Consider the following 21,011-nt stretch of genomic DNA (forward strand, 5'->3'; position numbering starts at 1 on the left):
TACGAGAACTCTTCTTTGTACCTGAATCCTGTTCACACTTTCCCTCATCCACTTCAAAGAGGGCTCTTACTTTGATGAGTCTTACAAAGTTAAAGCTCTAAGAGTTTACTGTGATCATTCCATTCTGTCTTTTGCTTTGGTCGGTGTGGAAAAATATTAATTATGCATGTTGAAGTATTGCATCTGTGAGGAATTTACATACACTGTTTATTTGATTATCATTGGATTGTAATTACAGCAGCCGTCGCAGCATTCATGATTCATGAGTAAAAAAGTTTCAGAGTTTATTGGGAGGTTCAGTCTATGATGATAATATGTAACAAATGCTCTCGTCTGAATTAAGTTATACTCAACTTTTATAAAAAGCACTTTTGCTTAAATGATTAATTCAGAACTCCTCATATAGTAGATTAAAATTGGTCACTGCAATTTGTAATATTAAAAATGTATTGATTACATTTATGAAAATATACAAATCTTATTAAATGTTATAAAGAATTGATCGTACTTCTCCACATAATTAAAATGAAAAATCCACAGTCCTCGTACTTTGCAAAAATGCACCAAGTTAATACAAAGCTAGAAGCTGATGCGAACTGCCTGTGTTTGGCAAATCGAGTGGGAAACTTCCAAACTAACAAAGTCAACACAATGAAAATACAGATGCAAACAAAGATGGTTGATAAAAAGGCAAACCAGCCTACTTATAAACTCTGAATCGAAAGTAAGACAGGCACAAGTTTCACCAGGACACACACCTGTACTGACGCTCAATCTACACTTTTTTTTCAGCTCTGCATTAATGCCTTTAGCAGGAGGAAGGTCACTCCACTAAACTGAGTCTAGTGTAGCAGCAATACCATCAACGCTTAATTAGGTTAGCTTGAAAATAACAATGACACTCTGACAAAGAGGGTGTGTTATCATCTATGAGTGTGTTTCATAAGTGTGTATGCACTCTACTGAGTGCCATTCTAGTGTGACTTGGTGGGAGTGCAACCTGTTGCTCAGTTGTAGCCCTTCAACAAAAGAGTTCCTGGAAAAACCACAGAATGGCGTTGCTTTGCTGCGAATAGAAAGTCTATTCAGTCTATTCAGAACAAAACCAATGGATTATAAATGTTTACACTGAGCGGCTGTAGGTAGAGTATTCATTTTTTACAATGCGTGAGGTTTGGATTTGATTACAAAACCTGTAACGTTAATGACTATGTAGAGCATGAAGTCAAATAGACTGTGTTTAAGATATATTTTCAAAAAGTCAGCTTTGATCTGCATATGCTCTTCATTTACATGACATTTCAAAGACCCAACCGACAGTGGTACACATAATGCAACCCTTTATTTTTCCCCCCACCTCTCACAAACCCAGGATCATTGTAATAGCGGTGTGACAAACTGTCAACAAACATCAAATCCACTGTGCTGCTATGTAGTGTCAACAACCCAGAAAGCTCCATTCACCCACAATCCGTCAACCATGACGGAGGGACATCAAATAACACAGCAGCTGCCACATTCATCACAAAAACCTGCTTCAGTCCACCTCTCTTCTCCCCACTGCTGTGCTCCCACCTTCATTCAGCCCAAGCTGTTGTCTTCCCTCTCATGCATGTCTACGATCACAATCACACGTAAGCATGCGTATGCACATACAAGAGCGCAGACAACAACGCTCTGTTTCAACATGTTCCTACTAGCTACAGCATCAGGCGCAGAATAATCGACGTCCCGTGTGTGCAGTGTCTTTTCCTTTACATGACAGCAGCCATTGTGCGCTATGGTAACAGCACTGTTTCGAATGTCAAAAAGGTTGTGGCTCCTTGACAATTGAGTTAAGCACCCATGGGTGGAAGAAGACGACATTATATCTCCAGAGCTAAAAAACACTATTCTGTGTCTAAATGTTGCATGAGCCATTGTTGAGTGATTGTGGAAATTAATACTGCATAGACTCTTTTTTTTAATCAGACCAAACTGTTTAAATAGTTTTGAAAATGAATTAAAAAAAAAAGCCAACTTTTTCTTTTAAAAATCCATTAGCCTCTCAATCATACAAAGGGTTTATCAATGTTCTTAGATGTGAACTGCGGGAACATGGGCACCTCAAGGTTGACAGTAGAGTAACTGTTTAAATGACTACCAAAGGACACAGAAGGTTAATGATACGAACACACCTTGTTAATTAAATCAATTCAAGTTTGAAGTAACACTTTCAGCAGGATGGAGGTTACATGCTTCGCTTATGACTTCACTATCAGAAAATGTGATTTATTATTTATTGTTGAAAAATGCATCACTTTACATCATGTTTTTGCTGACGTGTAGCTTTCAAATCTTACATTTCCTTACTATGACAAACATTTCAACTAAAAAAGGCCATCTCTTCCCTATATTGCCATCACTGAGGTGAAGCATTCCCTGCAGCTGCTGACGTCTTGACACAGGGAGGTGTCTATCGAGGCATAAGGAGCTTGTTATTTTCCCAGAAGGCACCTCATTAAAGTCCCTATGACCTTTTACAATTGAACAGACCCTTGGTCACGCAGTGTTGTGAATACAGATATTCATTCCACTGACATTTTTACAAAAGAAAGGACATTGTACCCTGTTTTGGGAAAGTGCAAGCAACCTGAACATTGGTTCAGATTTTTCACGGATCAATTATGTTTCGCATCTGGCAAGTTTGGTTTCTGTAGGAAAAAATATACCCCAGGTTACAAAACAGAATATTTATTTTCTTAAAGAAGACATTCAAGCAGATTTGGCACAAATTACTTTTCCAGAACACTTTTCTGATGTGTCAGCTATTGCAGGATACCGCTCTGCCATTAACACATATGAATATATTCGGACTGCAGAAAACCCAGCTTCACATGCCACCACTCTCTTTATCTAGCACTTTCTTGCTGACTAATAATACCACTGTACCAGCAATGGGGATGAGAAGGAAAACTTAATTTAAATTTCACTGAAATCATAGGAATATCATCTGTTTTTCTCTTTTAGAGCCTTTCGAAAAACCATGTTTCACTATGAAGCAATGCCAATATTGGTTAAATTGATAAAACATTATCTACAGTAAAATTCCTTATTTTAAATCTAGATTTTTATTTTGCAATGCCATCTTGCACTATGTTATGTTATGGTTTTAAATCATGCATCTTTTCTGTATGAACCAAGAATTGTTGAGATTTGTACCAATTATTTCCATCCCTGCTATTGTGTCCTGTCCTTGTCCTTGGAAGGCCCTGCTACTTTGCATCTTGCATCTCATTAGCACACAAACCACTTAACAGTCACTACAGGAGAGGCTTGTGACCGACTGTAGACGACCTTCACCTGAGCCAAGAGCAATTTGCTCATCTTGGTCAGTGTTCTTAATCAGTGTTTATTTTCCTTATTCTTCTCAGTACTACCCTTCGTGTCCCCTTTTCCTATTTTGTTGCAGTGTAATGCTGCAGTACTCAAACGGAGCCAAGTTTTTAAATTAATGAACATTTGATCATGTCTTTGCCTCTTTGCCTTGATGTGGAGTTAATTTAATATGTTGCTCAAGGGATCTGCAGCAGTTTCCTTCATCTCACTGAAGGATGGTTTCTCTGTACCCACTTCCTGAACCTTCACTTCCTTGAGCTAATCTGCAGTTTATCTGTCGTGACCTCACACTGCATCTCTCAGTTCACCCCTCTATCAGTGCACACTGGCCTGAAAAGAGATAACAAACTAAACCAGTCCAGTGATACAGAGGACCACAACAGCAATAAAAGACCCCCCCCCGTATAAGATTTATGTGATATGGTGGGATGCACGTAGAACTGTGGGGATCAGGGACAGTTATCGAGATGGAAGGAAGATGCCCTTGGATTACACTGGTCTCTAATTTTCTATATTTTCTATATTCTCGCCCTCTGGCTTCAGCAATGATTTCACTCTAATCTATAATCTAAAGTTTCTTGAGTTATATAAACTTCTGATGTTCTAGCTCACTGGTCCGGCTGAGATTTCAGTTATATCGACATCAAAATAAGTAAGAGGGAGGCTGTGGTTTACAGCACCTATAGCAACACGGTGGGGAGCCTCCCTATAGATTGTAGGGATAAATATTCGTCAGCATTGTTTGTGGAATAATGTTTAATCATGTAAGCCCTCCTCTCTGCTACAGGGTTGTTTGACTTTGGTCAGGTGCATTTTAATAGCCTGGTCTCAGAGGCGAGGGTATCGCTCCAGCATCTTCTGTGACTTAGATTGTACATTTATGACCCGAGACAGGATTTACGATTTTTGTACAGTGGTACTTCAAAAGCAGAGGAACTTCGCAATTCAGTTTAAAATCAATAACCAGATCTTTTTTGACACACCAAGTCCAAAAACAGCAAATTGACCAAATAGACTGTTTAACCGTCTTCGCTTCATCTCTTAATTTTTCCATCAATTCACTTTCTCACTCTTCAATATTTAGTACATCTTGATTTTTCTACCTTCCCCCTCTGCCCAGTCCATCTCTTTTAAACCATATGCTCAGCCCACCCACTTAATTAAAACTAACAACAAGGTTTGACATCTTAAAATGATTTTCTAGTACAGTCGTACTGATGTAATGTGGCCACAGGTGTGTGTTTATAGCGTATTTTACAATGGCTCTGAATATGGCTCAAACATAATCAAGGTCATGAACAAGCCAACTTGTCAATTCTATTAAATAATAGCATCAGTGCCTGTGAGGTACCTACTGTAATCAGGTATTGGACCGATAAATAGATTATATGAAGGAAAGTCAATTTATTTTGTATTATTTCACCAGTTTGCTCACTGGTATATGATATACACTTTGTTTTATACAGTTCCTCCTCTGTTCTCTTTTTTTTTTATTCTACCACAGGATGGAAACAGATCAATATGCCAAATGATTTATTTTCAATTTCATGCTTTTCTGGTTCTATGAAAATGTGTCAGTTGGTGACAAATCTCAGGCCTAACTACTGCAGAGTCAACGACACGCTGACAGAATCCCTGCTGTCATTCTCACATCATAAACCTATTCAAGATCCTTATTTTTCATTCATGTGCTAATCAGGGTCATGACTTCAGTTTAAAATGTGTCAGACGGGGAAATTGTTGCAGGTTTATTTCCATTTAAGAAGATGAGACAAGGACAAAAGTGATAGTGATGTGATATAAAACTCAAGAAAGGTTTTCTACTAAGAGATTGTGTCACCGTATACAAGTACCTGCTTTACTACACGTTTTAATAGTCTAACAGTGCAGTGTGGATGTATCTGGGGGAGTTTACACCCTCATGAGCTTCCTTGATAGGTCTTTGAGATTATTTTTGACTACACGCTGCTGAAAGAGACCAAATTAAATTCAAACAAGCTGATTCATTGCTTTCTCTTCACTCAAATATGCACGTTTTAGGCAAAGAAGCACAACTAAGTTATTCACACCCTTAGGACTTAAACAGACTTCAAAGAAAAGGATGATTTACTTGGTCATTTCCAACGGAATCAAATTGAAACAGAGGACATTTGTGTTGAATTGCAAAGAAACAATACATTTTCTACAACATATTTGCGTGTAGAGGTATTTGATTCAAGTTGTGGAAACTTTTCCAGCCCTTTGAATGACTCCTGGATTATTTCTCCACGGACCAGAAACAATGCAGTTGGGACAATATGGCGAACCAGTTGATGATAGGTAATTAAAAGTTAATCAACGTAACCATTCCGCTCTCTGTGTGGCCTGGTTTCCGACTGCAGAGTATAGTCCCCTAGTGACTAAAGTGGCCATGCCCTTCTGATGGAATGGATAAAAATGGGCCCTGACCTAAGGCCAACATTATGATGATTAGCCTGACAAGTTAAATTTCTCCCGAGAGAACCCTAATAAAACCTCAATTAAACTGTCCCAGTCCCCGAACAACCCGAGGCAAGCCGGACTCCTTCCTCTTCAGTTTATTACAGCTCATCATCATGTGTGAGCAACCATGCCTATTTTCATCTCTGGACATTTTAATTTCACACACTTTTGAGTTTTTGCTGTTTAAATCAAGCCCTTGATTCATGAGATATCTGACGCATCAATGGAGATTCTTCATTAGACTTGTGGTCTGTTCCAGAGGGTGTTTAAACACGACCATGAAGTCAAAATAACAGTCTTATAAATGGGGGAAGATGTGGATTTTTCTAATTTCAGCAATTGCCAGAGCCAATTCTTTATAATAGACTTATCCTACAGAAATGATGAAAGCAAATATATGCTGCGAGGAAATTAAACAGCACTTCATCTCTTCCCATCATCCCCTCTGTTGATTTAAACGTATTGCTTTATTGTTTCTTTCAATTCTCTGGCTCATTTTACTTTATACCACAGAGTTTTAATAAACCAACTTTGAGAAAATAGCACTGATGCCATTTGCAGAGATGTATTTTCTTTCTTCTGTATTAACATCGGCAACCCACTCAATCTTCAGACACCTTTAAAGACAAACGAGTAGGAGAGGGAGAGAGGGAAGAGATGGTTAAGAGGAACAGGAAAACAAACTCAAAAAGCACCAATTAAAAAATAACTGCGGGACCTTTGAATAAGGAAGAGGTGGTGGATAAAATCCGCAGAAGAGCAAACTCAAAAAGCGTGGTCAGACCCTGGAGCGTTAAGAGACACAGTAACATGTTGGTATTAATAGTGATATTAATAACTTTTTACACCTTCATCTGTCGTTCTGTATAAAGGGTACGAACCATTGATGACACTCCTTCATCTATGTAGAAATAAAGCCAAAACATCCTGGAAAAGAACGCTACCTATCTTGTATATTTGGAGCAAGACTGTCCAATAGTAATTGGGGGATAGAGCCTTGGAATTGAGGTCCCGCCAATACACATGCTTGACCAATCCTGAGTCCCATAAAAATTAGCCCATGAATGAAAAACTGTGTGATAAGAACTACTTAAAATGACAGAAACCATCTTTAAGTTTGACTTTTTAATTTACTCCATGTCCCATCTGCTAACGTGGAGGAGGCAGGATTTATGAGCTAGCTACCCTTCTGGGGAGCAGTAATGCCCACCATCTTTATACACAGTCTTTGTTGTTGTCCCAACTTTGAGCCAGCATGCTATTTATTTTGTCTTAGAAGATTGGTTTCAATTAGTTATTTGATGCTATGAAGGAGTGATACATCATAATTAGCAGCTGAGAGTGAGTCATGATTGGTCAGACGGGACTCACTATTCTGAAATGGTCAGTTTTATTATTTCAAATAATCCTCCATGCAAGCACAGTGGTTATTTCTGGACTATTTAGGAGAAATAAAAGGTTATTAGTTTACCGCAGGGTGTTATGGAACTGTAGAAAATCATTAAAACCTCTTTTCTGCACCACTGCACTGCAAGTATGATATAAAGCATGTAACAGAAGCATTTCCCCACTTAATTTCATCAGTCCTGAACAATACAATTAAATTCACATTTTATCTTTTATATTTCAATTTCTTTCCACTGAATCATATCATTTCCATGTCTTTTATAATCACACTGCCATCATGTAATTAATATCTAAAGTCCGATGGGGGGAGAATATAACAGCGAGATATCGGTTTTACCTAACGCTCTACAGTGACCTATCTCATCTCCTCATTGAATGTAAAGCTGCTCTGAGGAGGAACTCAGGTAAGGCGCTGTGCATTGTAATATCTTTCCAGGCCAATTGGTATTCTGCCTGAGCCTGAGCATAAAGGCAGCACTCGCTCGCTCATTTGCATTCTGACCTGCCTATAATTCGCTAAAGTACACAATAGAACATTTTCGCATATGGAGACACAAATCAGTTCCCCCTTTTCAGCCGCAGCTGTACTACACTGTAATATTTTAATCAGTTAGGATGATGCTATTACCCTCTGTGTTGCCTACTGCCTTCATCCCCATCATCATCCAAGCACCTGATGACCCCCGCACTGATGAAGCCGCTCTAAATGGGATTCAGTCACCCTGACCCCGGAGGCCTGCATCTGTAATTAATCACTCTGTTTTTGAAACACAAACTGCCTGTTAAAGCCCAGCAGACGTCTGGACGTGGATATGCACGTCAATGTTTGTGGGGGGAGACACTAGTTTGTAGCAAAGCTTATGAAACTGCAGTTTTATGAGTCAATGTTTTATGTTTTTTAAACACGCTATAGTTTTGTATGTTTTAGAAAATGTTAATCATAAATTTTAATTGAAAACTGGTACTTATTAACTACCTAGGAAATTGCAAATATTATAATGAAATAAAAAATAATGTTGTTGCATAAAATGAGAAACATCAAATATAGAAGTAATATGTTAAATGTTAAATCAATGGAACCAAATTAAGTTTGCTAATTGTTTCAAATAACCATTTGCATTTAAACTCTTGAATATTGCTTTGTTCTAGCTCTGCTTTTACTCCATTTACTTTCATAGTTAACGGCATATTGCATCATCTGGACAAACCACATATCATTTTCAGCTGACTGGCATTAACCTCTCTCCCTATACACTATACTGGTAGAATGGACTTTCAATTTACTTTATTAACACAAGTTCTATGCCATCTAATTTTGCAAGCTAAAAAAAAAAATACACATGGGAAGTTGTATTCATTTTAACATCAGATAAGGATGGCAAGAGCCAAGTGAAATGGAATTGAGCTGTCAAAGTGTTTATGAACCAGAAGCAATAAAGCAGTGCCCACAGGACTGTGTCCATACATTTATTTAACCCTGAAACCACAAAAGCACAAAGAAATATAAAAATAAAACAGCACACACACAACAGATCAAAAGAGCATGTGTATGTCAGAGACAGGGATACATGAAATCCACATTGTCCACCCACTCCATAAACATGCTCACTTATTCAGAAGCACATGTACACACAGTGCATGCACACATCAACACACATATTATAATACGCCCTGGGCACAAGCCACATTCCACACTTGACAGGCCGTATTCAAAGGAGACAAACAGGTCATTGGAACGAACATTGAAGCCCTGTTTCTGTAAATTTGTCCCACATTTGACCAATTACCCACATGTGTGGGCAGCACTGAGGCAGAGAGGGGGACAGCCACAAAGATTGGCATCTTTGATTCCTGCCTCTTGTGGCCACCACTTCTGGAGCCGAGCTTCACAGATGTCAGGCACTTGATTAATCCTCCCGTTGGATGACTCCCTCCCTTTGTCGCTGTGTATGTGCGTGTTACTTCTTTCAAAATCCATCAGACCTCAAATGTGCAGAAAACATGACGACAACAAGCAAGTTATGTTACACCTGTAACACTGCTACACGTCCTGTTAGCAGAACACAAGGAATTAAATGATGGAAAATAGACAAGTGAAACGTGTCTTTCTTTATTTTCAGTGTCACTGATAGGCTGATTAAAACGCTGTGAAATGAAAAGATATGTACTTAATATATCTGTTGTCAGACTGGAGGTTTTTTGCAGTGCATGAGCCAAAAAATATTGAAGAATGATAATTATATTGATTGATCACAAACTTTGGATTTCCCAGAGGCACATACAGCAAATCACTTCTTAGGCCTATTATAATGGGATCTAAAGAGTCTGCTAGGAAGGACACTGTGCATTCCAGAATGTTGCCTATCAAGAGTGCAAGTGGTTGCCTGGTAATGAATGAATGAAAGAATGAATGAACTAAAGACCTCCGGGGAAAAACAACTGCATCTAATGAGAATGAATTTAATATACAATTCAAAACAGATGTTGACTTGAACGGACTGGTGACGAATGCTGCATGTTTATCTAGTTATGCATTTATATCTGCTGTCTGTGACCTCCAAACCACAAATATATGGAAATACACAAAAACCAACCAATAATCTAATGAGTCAGTCACTCTCCAAGGTGAAGAATAGTAAGACTTAGAATTTCAGTTTTAAAAACAAAAGGCAGCCATGACTGTTAATTAGACAATAGCCTATATGCTACAAATAGACAGCGCAGAATTCTGTTGAATTAGCCAAGTATGGAGAGAGAGGAATGGGAGAGAGATATAAAAAAAATGGAGAATAAGGGCAATGCAGATGCAGTAAAAGCAGACAGAGGTTATGCAAGTGAATGTTTGCTGCAGTGGAAGACGAGTGATGATAAGTGACCCTGTGTGTGTGTGTGTGTGTGTGTGTGTGTGTGTGTGTGTGTGTGTGTGTGTGTGTGATAAAAGTGTTGACGAGAAAAGCAGAGGTTGAATGCGAAGGTAGGGTTTGATTCGATTTTGAGGTCTACCTTGTGTGGCTAAATTATCATGTGTGTGTGTGTGTGAGAGAGAGAGAGAGAGAGGGAGAGAGAGAGAGAGAGTGTGTGTGTGTATTCGATGGCATGTGGTGAAGATGGAGTGAGGCTATAAACCAGGTGGCTATGACTGTTGGAGGGTTTTAATATATGTGGGGGAGCTTGAAAGACAACAGGGAGCTTAGAAAAGGTGGTATTAAAGGGCTGGAGTTTGGATGGCAAGACAAAGTGGGAAAGGAAAAATGAAAGTCAGGTTGCTTCAGTCAGGGCTTAATGTTTCCACGCATCGATACTGTAACACAAAATAATCACTTTTAATTTTTTTACGATGCAATAAAAGAAGAAAGAATTCAGCTCTGACAGTTAATGTAGGGAGAAAAAAGTGTGTGCACATTAGGGAATGGTGTTTTTATATAGAAACATGTTATGAAAATGTTTAATCGAGCAATGAAGAAGAGAGTGAAATGTAAAAAGCAAAAGGCATTAAAATAAACATGACTTCATTATGAGGATTAGCGTAGTAGAGCTCAATCCTGGACACCCCATAATTTGCTTAATGCATCCAGGTCACTGCATAAGTTCACATTTGTTTATATAAATCAAAATTCAAAATATGTCTGTGTCAGCTGCATTAAACTTGATGTAATTACTTATTTTAGACAATGAGTTAATAGTGTTTACAGTAAATAGCAATTCAAAAGTCTAAATGATGTTTAAAAACTGGCTCAAACCAGGGTAATAATTCTGTCTTCATGCTCCATGGTCGCTTTCAAGACTTATCAACGATAAATCATGAAAAAATAATAATTACCTTATGAGTGAGAAAGGCCCCGAAGACATTCTGCAAGATTTGGGCAGGAGAAGGACTTAACGGGTGCAGTGGGACTTAGCTCATTTGGGTGCTGAGGGAGAAGATGTGAATGAAAGCACAGAGAAGCAAAGGAAAGGGAAAAGAACGAGAGTAGCAGGAGATGAATTGGGGAGATAGGAGGTTGGAATGAAGGTTGAGACAAGAGAGACATAAGGAGAGACACAGGGAGAGGCAGGGGTGAGGGGACATCGCTGGCACTGCGTGGCTGTGTGTCCTGGCTCGGCTACAGGACTGAGCAGTACACCTGCTCTCAGTACGTCCCTGTGGATCTACAAGCATCTCTCACACTGTCATCGCTCACACTCATACACACACTCATACACACACTCATACACACATTCACGCACGCACACAGTCATGCATACGTTTTGATTTTTCATCCAAGTGTCCACGACAGAAATAGTCATGAGCTCATTTATACACACTGCTACACGTTTAGGCCGATCCATCCGGTCATTGCATGACTCATCCGTCCCCTGCCCTTTGTGAGTTTGTATTTGTCCACAAATACATTCACTCAGTATCGGCGGTGAGCAGCACAGCTTCAAATGACAGAATTAGCAGTCTGATTAGGGAGACATTAATACGAGCAGAACAAACAGAGGATTTTGGAGGATTTCATTTTAACAATAAACCAGATGCACTTTAAGATTTTCAACTAATAGTGGCTTGATTAACAAATTGCCATAGATTCAGGAACTGGGAGCTCATGTCAAACTTTGCATGATTAGTGAATTGTTTATTGAAGCCTAATCTGATCACAGGGGCAGACATGTTTCCTTTTTTTGGTTCTTTTCAAAGCATTCTTTCATTTCCTTTCTTCACAAAGTTTTACCCAAAAAAACAAATGAATATTTAAAGACCAGCAACGGCCTATTGTCTGATCACATTCCCCCTCAGCTAACGTTAACACACACGCTAAAAGGTGACCGTCTCACCCCGTCGTGAAAGAACAATTCATAAAACGTCTGGAGCTAAAGTGGTGTCATCGTTCAGGAGCGCGTTACTTCTCACACTGTGGGAGCCGACATGTCGAAAAGCATTTTAAAGGATATTGGTCTCAGATGTCTCATGAAAAATTTAATAATATTTGTAATCTAGTGAATTACAACAAGACACCCATGCTGAGAGACGTGGTATAATTGCCAAATGTGCACAATGATTAAAAATAATCGGTTATGTTAATCATAATAAATTAAGCGAATTAAAATCACTCATCACTAAATATTCAAATATCAACTGAACCACATGACATAGCATGCACGAGTTATTCAAATGAACTCCTCATTAAGGCGTTATAGAAGTTTTAAAATAGATACATTCCTCATGAATATGCAAACAGACGCAGAACACACTGACATCATCTATTCCCTATGGGGAATGTTCTGTCACACTGAGATCTCCAGCTGCTGTTTGTGTTCACGAGTTATGTCAGAAACGTTGAATGCTTGCAAACACAAAGAGGAAAACAAAGTTCATCAGTTTGCTCCTTGACTCGACCGTCTTTCTCGTTTCAATGGGTAGAAGACATGACGCGGGGCTGTGCTGCTTTGATGACCTCCCTTCCCCTTGGGCCAAGCGAGGGAAAATGACCATTGTGGATACAGGTTGTTGACCAAAGCCAATCTCCCCATTGTGGCCAAATAGCCCACAGAGATGTAAACATTACATGGAAGAATGGCCAACTGATCGACCTCAGAGATTGCAAAGTGAAGGTCAATGGGTTGTCCAACAAACTGTCAGATGAGTGTGTGTTTGTGTGCAGGAGAAGGGGGGTGCGTGCGATTAGAGGGGGGCGATTGTGGTAAATTGAACCACCCAGTTTCAAAAAGGACTTCAAAGAGAGTGTCACAAAGGATAAGCCTGATCTCTTCACTGCTGCATACCTGTGGGTAAAACACATAAACCAGCACGTTATAACGTTCATGTAGTATTAAATCTTGTGTGCCATTTTGATCTTGGGCTTTATATATCTGACCAAAAACCAACAATAACGTTCGTCTTTTAAAAAAAGGTTTGAAATATCTTTAGTTTTGAGCCGTTTGCTGTTTATGTTGCTCACTCTCCCTTTTGCTTTTGCCTTTAGGGACATTCATTTCTTCCATATAAGCACTGGAAACTTTAATCTAACACAGCAATTACAGTAGCACTACCTTATGGTTCGAGTTATTAAGGCATTGTGTGACTATGGGTACAGGAGAAGTCACTTCAAATTTGTGATGAAATGAGCACCATTTGCATAACTCACTTGGCCATGTTTGGCAATTATGTCTCCTGTTCCAACACATGCCGCATCGTTCCGCATGTAAATTCAATTCAGGCGATAAGACTACCTTATGAATATACACTTAATTGGCAACAAATTCCCCTGTTCAATTTTCAATCGTTCCGCAATTACCAGAGGAATCATAATGCCGTATTTCTTCTCTCCTCAGTCTCTCTCTCCCTCTCTTTCCCAATGACAGAGAAAGACAAATACCAAAACAATTGCTCCTCAGGCAGTATCTCTGAAACAGAAAAAAAGAAAAGGAAGAAAAGAAAGAAAGATAAAAGGGAGAAGTGATCAAGGAGAAATTTGTGGCTCTTGCCTCCGAGTGCTGTGAGCACACGCCTCAATCTGAGCGAGATTGCAGGCGACACAGCGTCTATGAGAGATCAAAGTGGTTTCTTACTTTACTTTGCATATACCTCAAACACTATCAATAATGCATTTTCCTGTCCTACCGAGCACATGCAGGGACCCGACGCTACGTGCACACCTAGAACGGCCTACGGCAGTATCTGGCATTTACCTGCATTGTCTGCTGAGCGGCTCGGGAGCAGAGATGGGTACAGGTTGACAGCTACCTCAGGGCTGGTGAAGGTCACCGAGTTAGGTGAAAACTCAGGCAGGAACATATACACACAAAAAAAACATGGTTCAGTGAGCAGAAAGTCTCTGTGATCCATCAGCTGGCCATGACCTTGACGTCTCTAGACGTGTACGCAAATGGGAGTCTAAGTTCTCGTTGCAAACTTCTTCAGGTGAGCATGGTTCACAGAAATTATGGATTATTAATTATTTTTCATTGCAGTTTTTAAGATCCGACACAAATATAAAGCTGGTGCCTGAGAGCTCGGAGAGACAGAAGTTATAACACTTTGTTTATGTCCATAAGGGAAAATTAGAGTTTGGAAAGTGAGTAACTGTTGGCAGGCAAAAACTGTGGCTACACTTGGTGGATCACAGCACTTACTAAAAAATAAACTTTCTAGCTAGTCATAAAATCCGTTAATTCATTTTATGATCCAATGAGACAAACATTGGCTGAGGATGTTTTGCTGAAGGATACTTTGTCAGTATAATCCTGTTGATGCTCCTGCTGCTTATTATCGAGTCTATGACCTTTTCAAAACAAAGGTACAGAAATGTGAGGCTTACTTCTTGGCCTATACCTGTCACCTATGGGGGGGGGGTATACTGCTCCTCTGCTCAGTCAACAGTATTGAGCCGGTTAACTATAATCGATTACTTCTGTGCCTTGTGTTGCATGTTTACACTAATTTAAGTATAAAGGTTATGTTCAATGTGAAATAGAGACAAATGGTTGATATCATTAATTGCTGTAGTGGCAAAAACCCAAAAAGAAACTTGATGATGGCAAAAAAGGAAAATAATATATAAAATACAACAGATGAAAGCTGTGGATTGTTAAGACATTATTTTTACACAAATGAGGTTGTGTGTTTGTGTGCATTTGTTTGTTTGTTGGCAGGATTACACATTCCATGAAATGTTGTGGTGGGGTGGAGCATGACTCAAGGGAGAACCCATTGAATGTTGGTGCAGATCCAGAGCAGGGGATGGATCCAGGAATTTTACCATTGCAAGATAGGACCTTTTTAAACATTTTTATTGATTTGACAAAGAATAATTCATGGATCTCGATGAAAATAGAGCACAGATACACGAGTATGTGCAATTTGGTGAGGATCCGAATAAAATATGGATTCAGTGAATTTAAGTGTGGTTTCATAAATGGACAATTGGGCTTTGGCTGAGATAAATACTAGCTTTTTCAATACAACTATATAGCAAATATCCTTTAAGTAAGCTACTGGCTGCAGATAAAATGGATTATTGGTGTTTTTTCATGTCAACTTATTCTTAACATGAGTATGTCAGTACATTTTCCAGCATCACACTGGTCGAGCAAGTCTCTATTTTTTTTGTCACATTTTTGCAGCTGGTTGGGAAGAGAACCATTTTTAACATATGTTTCATAAAAATGAGTCATTCGATATAACTGTGGGGGATTTAAAATTTGATTGTGACTTTAATTTGCCTTTTTCGTAAAAAAACCCAGCGGCACACTGTGAGGGTCCTTTGAGTCTCGATCTGAGATTTACAGTTAAAATAAATGTATGCAAACGACTTAAGGAAGATAGAGCTGACCGGGGGATGACCGGCTCCCTCATGCTAAGCTCCTCCATCAGGAAACGTAAGAGGCAGGGATGTGGCATGGAGTCACTCTGTGAGAAGGTATGTTGCAGCTCAAGTAGGAAGGTGTATCGGCCACAGGAAATGAGACATAAAGGCATGTGAATGTACATATGGTCAAGTGCATACAATTTGTGCTTATACCACATTCATCCTGCAGTGTGCAAGTATTTTCTCTTTCCTTCCTCACTGACGCTACAGACACAACCTCATAGATATGAGTTGCAAAATCAGCAAAGTCAAATGCTGCATAATAACCACTGAGGCTTCATGTACAGTTGCATGTCAGCACTGTGGCTCATACAGTACGTATTTGTTTCACAAGAGAATTTGCTAACAGCCATTAAATCGCAGTCTACGGGAAACTCCTTGATCGCGCCACAATTAGAGGCTACTCCAGTGTAATGATGAGGTCTTAAAAAGTGATAAACCTGATAATGATAAGGCTAATTTATTCCCTAAATTAATGGAGTGAACACATGCAGCCTAAGCATCAATGAAGGTAGACGTGGAAGCCAGAATCCCGGAATCTCAAAGCTGCATCACGCAAGTATGAAAGTACAACTATAAGAAAGGACCTCAGCGGAGGAAAAAAGGGAATAGTGCCTTTGTGATATCACTGTTATTATTTCTGTGCCAGAGCTGGAGGGCGCTCTATTAGAGATTCATTTTATGTCATACTGAGTTTCATGCCAGGGGAAAGAAGAGGGGAAGCAGGTCTTTAATGTCGAGGCGTGGTATCCCAGAGTGACATTTTGAATTTTTCTGTCTATCATTTCTCATCATCTGGAACTTGTCATCACAGGCAAAATGTTTGGAACAGGAGAAAGTGGGTTTAAAATGTTTTCAAAAGCCCCCAAAACATTAGTTTCATGATGAGAAGGATTTAAAAACAGTTTTTATTGTCTAGTATAATAAAATGCTAATCATACAATATTCTGTAACAAATAATGATGTATGTGCTCATCTCAAGTACACTGATTTTTCATCTTGTTTTGACTTTTGTCAGTCCAAACAGGCCTGATAATCCATTTCCAGGATAAACCGCACAGTAAACATCTTACCTAGAGATAATTCCCACTCTCTCGAATTTCAGTCCTGTGGAAGGATCTGGGCTTCCTCTAGAAAAACCCTTCAACATGAAATGTGATCTGCCAAACTGTCTGATTGTTCAGTGTAATCCATCAATCACCACTGGAATATAAAATATGAGGGTACCAGTTCATTTGACAGACTTGATATATTGGTTTGATCAAGGCAAAAACTGGGAATTAGACATCAAACGCATTCACAAACACAGTCTTTGGTCAATTTGAGTGATGCTGAGCAAAAAACATTTTTCTTTGCATCCACATGTGGCAGGTCTGTTATTTTGAATTGGAAAAATAGGCTTCCAACACAAAAACAAAGACCAACTTAACCCTAACTTCTTTTTTCTGTTTAGTTTTTCATTTCTGTAAGCTGTAATCTTTTTAAAAGAAAGAAAAAGCCAACTACACACTGAAAACACACTCTTTAAAAGTAAGATTCCTTCTCTTGCTTTGATGTGGAGATAACATTTCAAACAGATGCCGTGCAGTGACACCCCCCAATGTGCAATTTAGCCTTAAAGTGAATAGTTCTTCATTAAATTTACACACACTTGACTCCACAGCAGTTTCTAACACGACCTTAGATGTCATCTCTGAGCCAGACACATGGGCTCAAGAACACACAGATCATACACACACCCAGTCATGCATGTGCACGCACACACACATGCAGACACACATACGCACACAGCAGGTTATACATATTCATGAGGGCTCAACAGCCATCTTCCCCTTTCCCCCATTAAGCTTTTGCCCTTTTCTCATGTACAGCAAAGGACACAGACTTGCCATCCATGAACACACACATACAACACACTAAACGACAGTCACAAAAATGCAGCATTGTCGATTCCCCCTCCGCTCACTTTATTCATACACACACAAGCTGGCAGTCACAAATGGCAGTGAAGGCTGAAGAGTGCCCCCTGCTGCAGCACTGAGACCAGGGTCGGTTCACCTGGTCCTGGTCACTGCACTCCTCTGTCTCTCTATTAGCGGAGACTCACTCGGAGGTGGAGGGAGGTCGATATCATACTGCAGCTGCCGAAGTAATAAAACCACAGGCGAGAGGCGGTGGCAGTGCAAGACAAGGCTGGCAAAGTAGGTGCAAGGATTTAGACGGTGGCCATGAGTAGAGATGAGGACAGGGAAACTCAGAGAAAAGAGTCGGGATAAGGGAAAGAAAGAAGAAGTGCGCAGGTAATTCCATGAAAAAAACAGAGAGTCCCTGGGGAGCTGAGAGACATGCTAGGAAATTGCAAGCGAGAAGAGACACTGCAGGAAGATGGAGAGTTGGAGGGTCTGGACAGGAGGGGGGAGATTGTAGGACGGAGGACATTTAACCACAGAGCCCACATCTGGATCCCATGAGAGTTTCAGAGACCTGGAGGTCTACAGGCTAATTGATTACAGTGTTTTATATTTGATTACAATTACATTTTAAGCACCAGTTAACTACAGTACATCAAATAAAGCCTGTGACTTTTCTGACATCCACTTTCCCCAGAGGCAACTTGTGTATTTATCATATCTTCTTACATGTATCTCAGTGGATGATACTGTCATTTCTCCAAATGCTTTCAAATACATATAAAGCCGAATAACCTTTTTTTGAAGTGGGCACTTTATCTAATTCTTCACGTGCTCTAAATATGAGTCTGATCGATGTATCTCATCAACCTTTAGTTCAGACAACAAAACGTATTCTTAATTACTTCTCTGTTCCCTGACATCCAGTACGCCCTGTACATTGTTAAGAAAAGGCCGCTCACAGTGCATTAAGCACCTGATACTGGGGGGAGACTACAGACAGATTGTAGAAGGACACGCTGCGGGAGGTTGACTCCTGCATAACCTGCTGTTTTTCCAGCCCTGTGGTTCATTTCCTCTAACAACAGAGAAACCAGGTTACTTATCTTCCACAAAAACATCCTAATATGATGAATCATCGGGAAACAGACGGTGATATATATATATATAAAACCTATAGTGATCAACAATTATCCTTCCCTGAGATTAACCTAATGTAACTGATGTCATGCAGAGTCGAATCCAGGTGTTTCCATACATCACTATAAATCCAGATGTCTGGTGCTGGGATGATAACTGTCAAAATCATCCTAGTGTGCTGCGTCCCACTGAGGGCGAGAAAGGTGACCCATTAGATCAAAAAATATGTGAAAATATATTTTCAGTTTCAGTTATGTAGGGGCAACAGTGACGGGAGCAGGTGGTTTTGTTCCTGTTTCAGGTAAACACCAAATCTAAACCCAGGCAAGACCTTCCTGCTCTTTGTGAAGACCTACCCTGTGCACAGAGAGTTGCATTGTTAAGAGGAAAAAGAGAATTAAATAAATGTGTAATAACACATATTATAAAATGTGGTCGGGAAACCATTCAGTATAGGTCTCAAATAAATAACAAATGTTCTTTAGTGTAAAACTTACAAATACATATAACAGCAGAAAAGGGAAAGGTGCAGTCAAACAGAAGTAGTATTTTCTATTTTCAGATATTATCAATCGTGTTATGTGAAAAATATAGCAGCTAAACCACCAACTTCCACGGCTTCCCTCGGCTCTATTGAGCATTTTAATGTCTTTTAGAATTTTTAACATTTTAGTTTTACAGCCTGCAACCTGTTTTGGTTCAGTCTCATCAAACTTGTTTCCAGCAGCTGCAGGCAGTTGTCCTCACTTAAAATAAATCCACTTAACAGGACCTGCCGAGCACCAAACAGCAGACAGACAATGTTAGCGACTAGCTGGTAAATATAGTGGAGCATTTAGCAGCTAAAGAGCCAGATATTTCCCTCAGGAGTTGGTGGAAACCAAAGCGGAGTAAAGGAGATTCACAGATACAAGGCTCCAAATGAATGCTGCTCCGTGTCTGTCGGATGTGCAAATGAGCACAAGTGTGTGCTAACACATTCACCACATCATCTTTATAAGGTGATTATGTGGATGTGACTTTTACAGCTGCCCCCATGTAGCACAAAATAAATAAAAGTGAAAAGAACTGAATTCCATTTAGCTGCTACAAGGCTCAGATATTATACATGCTGACTCACTAGTGGCATGAAAATACATGGAACCAAAGCATCTTTAACCTTATTAGTTACAGATGCTCTCTCCCTGAAGTCTGTGTATTAAAAATGTCGAGGGAAACAAGTCTCCTCCTTTCCTTGTTCCATAATTAGCAGCCTTCATTAAACCAATAATGGAGAAGGTAGAAAAAAAAATCAAGCAATCAAACCCAATTAGTTGTGATGGAGATAGGAAGGAGACGGGTGAGATAAAGACGGCAGAGGACGGTAAAACAAAACAGAAGGTGGATGAGGTAGAGACACCTCAGCGCTATATCTATCCAATATCTTGGTAATAGAAAGACATGGAATTGGAAAGAGATGAGCTATCCAAGAACAAAGAGAAGTCTTGAGGGGCAGCCTTGAACCATTTGTAATTGCAGGAGATTCAGGAGGTTATCATCTCAGGCCTCTCCAACTCCCTTCCTTTCCGCTGATGGATGAGAGACTTCGCGGTTGGCCGATAGTCAACAGGGCCTTTCAGATTAATCCCGCATTAAAAAGACCATTACTCCTGATTGGAATGATAAAAGGTCCGTATGTTCCAGCATCTTCTTTTTCCTCGTATGACTGTGTGGGGCACAATTAAGAGACCTGGCCTCATGTGTCATCGGCAGACTGCTCACGGTGGAGATTGAGATGCCCAGGTTAGGCAGGGATTACAAGGGCGATGGTCAGGGGAAAAGGAGAGAGAGCGGAGCTGGGGAAAGAAACAAAAATGATTGACAGGGTAGAAGAGGGGAAAGATGGCAAATCAGCCATGTTGAACGTGCTTTTAAAGAAATGGAGGAATGGAGAAATGAGGGAGGAGAGAGAAGGGGAGACAAAGAGATGGCAGGTTGGCTGGTTGACAGGGGGCCCATAGTGGAGGCTCTTAAATGGTTGTCGGTCTGAATAGCGATGGCTGCCCCTCTGTTCCTCTCCTTTAAATGAGCTCGTTATGACACTGACCATCATGGAGTGGACTCTTGTGTTTGAGGGGAAGCTGAGATGTCATGAGACATGGTGAGGGCAGGGTGGAAAGGAGAGAGGCGGAACGACATGAGGTGGAGAAAAGGAGGACGAGAGGCAGTGTGAGAGAGGAAGGCAGAGGAAGGGCGAGGAAACATAACAATATGACTTTGAATTGCAGAAACCTACAAGGAAAGGCTTTTTGTCTTCAAGTGGTTTCGGCCATTACCTCTTGAGTCTTAATGTATATGAGGTTTA

General features: G+C 39.9%; 1 long non-coding RNA gene across 3 annotated transcripts in view; it reads right to left on the bottom strand.

Moving 5' to 3' along the window:
* The window catches only part of LOC109635834 (uncharacterized), a 278,978-nt gene that overhangs the window by 128,791 nt on the left and 129,176 nt on the right, over window positions 1-21,011 (bottom strand). Inside the window, exon 4 of one of the 3 annotated variants that reach the window (XR_011246191.1) lies at window positions 8,763-9,249. The exons of the other annotated variants lie outside the window; for them this stretch is intronic. This is a non-coding gene — a long non-coding RNA (uncharacterized lncRNA). Of the gene's footprint in view, window positions 1-8,762; window positions 9,250-21,011 lie in introns of those variants that run through there. 3 annotated transcript variants of the gene reach the window in all.

Source organism: Paralichthys olivaceus, chromosome 15 (genome assembly GCF_024713975.1).
Source record: "Paralichthys olivaceus isolate ysfri-2021 chromosome 15, ASM2471397v2, whole genome shotgun sequence".
NCBI classification, from domain to species: domain Eukaryota; kingdom Metazoa; phylum Chordata; class Actinopteri; order Pleuronectiformes; family Paralichthyidae; genus Paralichthys; species Paralichthys olivaceus.